This window comes from Panthera leo, chromosome A3 (assembly GCF_018350215.1).
Source record: "Panthera leo isolate Ple1 chromosome A3, P.leo_Ple1_pat1.1, whole genome shotgun sequence".
NCBI classification, from domain to species: Eukaryota; Metazoa; Chordata; class Mammalia; order Carnivora; family Felidae; genus Panthera; species Panthera leo.
In genome coordinates, this window is record NC_056681.1 from 138331907 (window position 1) to 138337259 (window position 5353).

Genomic DNA, 5353 nt, shown 5'->3' on the forward strand with positions numbered 1-5353 from the left:
GCCCCAGGAATTGTGGGGACCCAGGCCAGGCTCTGAGCTTGGTGTCAGGGCGAGGGCCGTTGAGCGGAAGCCCCTGTGTTTCTCTGGGAAGTTGTGGGGTTCTGTTTGTTCATTCTGGATGGCTCCCAGGGACAGGGCCCAAATTGGGGAGCATTCAGGAATGCAGATTTCAGTTCCACTATACGAACATCTCAACATTAACAACTGCTTGGCATAATAATAATAATAATAGCTAACTTTTACTGCGTATTCATCATGGACCAGACAAGACAATACGAACTTAAGAACTTGAACTTGGCTTCATCACTTCATTCTCTCAGTAACCCGATGTAGTCAGGGTTGTCATTATTATTTTGCAGATATAACAAATTAAGACTCACATACGACTTCCTCGAGTCCACACAATGAGAACCTGGTCAAAATACAGAGGGGAATAGTTTGAGTGGTTGTGACTTCCCCGTCTCTGATGGTGTTTTTGCCTGAAAGGGGAGATTCCTGCAGGGATCGAAAGTACAAGTTTCTTCCAGAAGTAGGTAAAGGGAGGTCTGGCCATTCTTCCCTTCAAATACTCAAGCTAGCCGCTGTAAGGTGGCAAGAAAGAACAATTCATGCGGTAACGGTGGGATTTCAGGAATTTGGTGGCTGGACAAGTGGGAACCCTTGAAACCTGGGGGCCCATGAGGAATCCCCAGGCCGTCATGCGCGCGGCTCTGGGGCCCCCCAGGCCCCCTCCCTCACCCAGGACAACTAGATCACCCACAATGCCATCTGCTCCAACACACATTGGGGTCACCTGTAACATTTCACGTAAAAGAATTCTATGTCTAAAAACATGGAAAAAAGCCATTAGAGTTAAAAAAAAATTCACTCCTATTCTAGCCATGGGGTTTTGTGGGAAGAATTTTCTGGTAGAAAGGGGCATCTTGTCCGCTCAGCTTTGCCACCTGGGCCCCTGGCTGCCCTTGAATCTTCCGTCCTGGCTACTAGCAAGAATGCCTCCTCCTCTGAGAAGGTCACCAGTGCTTCTCAACCTGGAGTGCCCACCATGACCCCCAAGAGATGCTGAAGCCCAGGGGGCTGTGCCCGCCCTCAGAGTTTCTGACCCCATGGGTCTGCATTTCTAACAGGTGACAGGGAGGACGGTCTGAGTCCGGGAAGCAGGGTCCCAGGGGAACACCGACGCTGCGGGTCCAGACAGTGCTCCAGACAGCCCCGTGCCCTCTCCCCACTGTCCTGTGCAGACGTGCTTCGTGCTCACATGGACAGCGCCCGCCTTGGTTGTCCTGCTGACCCCAGCAGTGTCCCCGGGGACGAGGAGGGCAGCGTGGGCAGCCTCTGCTATGGACAAGCCACTCCAGGCGGGACGTCCCCGCAGATGAGCTACAGGACACATGGACGCGTGCCCCTTCGGAGCTGGGATTCGGGGTGGTGACCAGGCAACTGTTCCGTTCCAGGGTGGGTCCCACGGGAGCCACACAGCCCGGGACCTCACCTCCTCCCGTCCTCTGTGACCTCCATTGAGTACAACCTAAGATGTGCAGGTGGGAGCCGGTGAGGAACTCTGCTGGGGGGCGGGCTTCGCGTTCCCTGCTTCTGCCACAGGGCCTGGTACCGCGGTGCAGCTCAGCCTGGCTCCCCCGTCCCATCTCCCATTGTCCCATCTCCCATCGTCCCATCTCCCATCGTCCCATCTCCCATCGTCCCATCTCCCATCGTCGGTCACCATGGCGGCACAGGCCTCAGACGTCCTCTGGTTGGGGAGACCCCCTTTCTTCACTCCCGTGTGCATCTAGTCCCAAAAAGGGAGACAACAGGATATGAAAAGAAGTAAGGACTGACTGCAGTCTTCCCAAGGGGGGCCCGCACTGGGCGGTCCGGGGCCTTGGCTTCCTGTCCACTTGGCCCGAGGTCACAAAGCCTCCTGTCCTCCACTTGGGGGTGGGGGCGCTCGGAGCCCCTGGGCTGGCGGGAGGGTCGGGAGGGGGAAGACCAGCTGTCCGCAGAGGCACTCCTTGGAGAGGGTGTGTGGGAGCGGGCATCCCTCTCTCCCTGTTCTATGAGCCACCACCCCCGTGGTAACTGGCTGAGCCCGTCCCGGGGCCATGCTGTCACTACACTCTTTGCCGCTGTCCCGTCTCTTTTATGACCCACACCTGCCCCACCTGGGCAGTAGGGTCATCCGGCCACGGCCACTCACGCTGGGGTTGCCTCAGAAGCAAATTCATGCACCTTTTGTGGCAGATGTCCCCCGAGACCGTTGATAGAACCTCTTTTCCCGGTATGACCTGGGGCCCTTGAGGGAATTTCTCAGCAATGCATAACAGCAATGAAAATAAACAAGCCGTTGTTGGGAGGGCAAAACGGGAGAGGCGGAGCATAGGATCTTGTTATGAAGGAGAGAGACAGCCAAACTTCAGGGCGCCAGCTGAGGTCCTCCAGCCCTGAAGGGGGCCGCCAGTGGGAAGGGCTCTTGGCTACCGGATCCGGGGTTCAGACCTCCTCTGCGAGCGCTGGCCGCGTGATTCGCACTCTGCTCTTACCTGGAGCAGGACGCTGGGACGAAGGGTAGGTGTGCCGGGCCCGGCGCCCGCAGGCAGGCAGCAAGTGCCCCTTCCTTCTCCCCGACCTCACCCCCGGGGAGGGAGAGGGCCCCCCATAGTCGTCCTTGCGCTCCGGCAGGGCGTGGGCATCTGCTCTGGTTTCCGCACTGCGCTCCTTCCGTGGCGAGGCCACTTTCAGTTAATGTCAGGGCTCCGGGGACGCGTTGATGTGACAGCACGGAATGCAGCGGAGGGCCGAGTGACCCTGGCTGGGTGGGCGGCCCGGGGCCACGGGGTGCCCTGGGGAGCAGCTCCCACCCCGCCTGCAGACCGAGGCCTGTGGATGGGCTTCGCCCCCGAGCAGACACCCTCCTCGAGAGTCCCACTGTCACGACGTAAAGCGTAAAGAGTAAAGCGTCCTTCCCGCAGACGGCGACCTGCCTCTCGACCCCTGGGTTGTCACCAACCACCGGGCGCTGGCGTCCTCTGAAGGGGAGGCCGTACGTTCGCGTGAGAAGCACATTTAACATTCAGCCCAAATGTGACAACCCCGGCTGAGCTGCAGAAATGTGGTGGGAACAGCACAAACGTGGTCCTGTGGATCCGAGGCTCATGGCACTCGGGGACGCGGCGAGGGGTCCTCACACAGAGCTCGAGTCTCCTCAGAATGTGAACACCATGACAGTGGCCTGTGCGTGTGGCCCCGTGGGCGCGGTCTGGAACAGCAACCAGGCGCACGAAACACCGGCCAAACCAGCGGCGTCCGGGCCGCAACTGGGCCTGCTTTCCACGTCCACAAGACTGAGTTTTAAAAACTGACCTCACAGGCCTGTTTGCACGTTAGAGATCATGTCTGTAGAGGACCTGGCTCCTGAAACGCTATGTAAAAACTCACCTATTATTACTGTAACGGGAACAAACCTGGGTCTGCTCTGGCCTTAGGACTTGTTGGGAGCAGAGGAAAGCGGGCGAGAGGCAGGGAACCTCGGCCACCTGCTTCCCCAGGGAGCGTGAGGTGGGGCGGGTCAGAGCTCAGGGCCCACAGGCAGCTTCCCTGTCCTTACCCGTCTCCTCCTCGCAGCCGCCCCCACTAGCCGTCAGTCGCTCCCTGCCCTCCTCCCACTTTCCTCCTGTGTCCCTCCCTGTAAAACAGCTTAGTCGCTCCCTGTGTCATTCTCTCTGTCCCTTACTACTCAGCACAGCAAGGTTCTGACCGACTCTTCAAACGAGGGACCTCGCGTCCTCAGGAACTGGGAGGAGAGGGTTCACGGCCAATGCAGGTGCGTGTGTGTTTGTGTGCGTGTGTGGGCTCATGCATGCGTGCATGTGTATATATGCTCTTGTATATGCGTGTGCATGCGTGTGACTGTGCCCATGTGTGTCTGTGCATGTACACACTCATGCACGCATGTGTGTGTGTGTGTCCTTGTCATGTGATCTTCCCTTTGTATTTTTCACCTGCTTGCCTGACCTCTATATTTGTCATTAGAATTCCGAATCTCTATTCCTGACTCAAATATCACTGCCTCTGCTGCCATTGGCCAGTGTTCTCCTGATAACGACACCTTCCTGTTGTCCCCTCTGGTGCCCTGCTGGTCCCTCAGACACAGCACTCACAACAGTGGGTGCGACAGCATGTGTGTCTGACTCCGTGCATACAGAGTGAGTTTCAACGGCAGGAACCAGGTCTGAGCCATTCTCGCATCCACGGCAATCAACGCAGTATCTGGGGCACAGGAGACGCTCACACAGTGAATAAAATAATGAATAAGCGAAGTTAATAAGATTAGTACATAAATAATAGATAAGAACATTACCGATAAACCGCTAACTCAAGTGTATGTACGTAATTAACTCAAAGAAATAATTACGATATGTGTTAGCACAAGGTAGCATGTATGTCGCAGAGTGATGTGGCTAGAAGTCAGGTCAGGGTACTTCAGAAATCCTGTCATATACGCCGCACGGAACACCTGCGCTAGCACGGCCCAGAGTCATTTGCAAACATCTTTGGGATGTCACCGGCAGAATAAAAGTAACAAATCGTAAGTGTGTGGCTTGATGGACTTTTCCAGATGTGTGCACCCATGGAGCCAGCACCAGATGGGAGGCTGAACGTCTTCACCCCAGCCCACCCCTCCCACACGCATCCTCCAAGGACACGGCACGCCCGAGGAGTGTTTCTAGAATGCGGGCCGAGGTTGCAGTGGGGGCCCCAGCAAGGGTAGAAGAAGTGTGAGGTGGGTGGGTCCGATAGTGTCCACACCCATCACGGTGCCCCGGAGGCCACACCGGCACCCTGCTATGGGCTGAATTTGGTCCCCAAAAGGTCTATCGAAGCCCCAGTCTCCTAAGAGGACTGCCTCACACATCTTTCCTTTGCTCAGACTCACGAAGAACTGATGATGGTGGGCACAATTGTGGATGATTGAGGATGCAAAACAATGGAGGACTCAACACTCATGGGACCAGGGGACGAAGGTCACCCTTGTGTTGCCTCTCACCTATCCCAATGTTCCTGAGTCGCCTACCAGCTTGGACTCAGGCATGATACCTATTTTGACGACACTACATCATACCAAGGATTTGATCATAACAAAAGTAATAAAAGCATATCCTTCTTCTGTTCCGTAGGTATCTGAAAACAAGAAGAAGGATGTGAAATTCGTATCCCCTTCGTAGGTCCCTGAACACCTGTTGCTGTGGCATTACTCTCTTCTTATCCATGTATAAATGGGTTGCTTCCCTGATCCCTCTCTTCCTCATCAAGTAGATTTGTTTCTCATTTTGAAGGATTTCAATCAATTTGCATG

The 5353-nt window shown here is 55.7% G+C and overlaps 2 long non-coding RNA genes across 3 annotated transcripts; one reads left to right on the forward strand and one right to left on the reverse strand.

Moving 5' to 3' along the window:
* Window positions 1–225: 225 nt before the first annotated feature.
* Window positions 226–1864, reverse strand: LOC122215186. The gene is made up of 2 exons (XR_006200298.1): window positions 1724–1864; window positions 226–412 (listed from the first exon to the last, which is right to left on the reverse strand). It is a non-coding gene; the product is annotated as an uncharacterized LOC122215186 (long non-coding RNA).
* Window positions 1865–1988: 124 nt separating this feature from the next.
* LOC122215187 lies at window positions 1989–5101 on the forward strand. 2 transcript variants are annotated; one of them, XR_006200299.1, is made up of 4 exons: window positions 1989–2565; window positions 3738–3820; window positions 4616–4780; window positions 4928–5101. It is a non-coding gene; the product is annotated as an uncharacterized LOC122215187 (long non-coding RNA). The 2 variants fall into 2 exon arrangements; XR_006200300.1 differs by lacking the exon at window positions 4616–4780.
* Window positions 5102–5353: the final 252 nt, after the last annotated feature.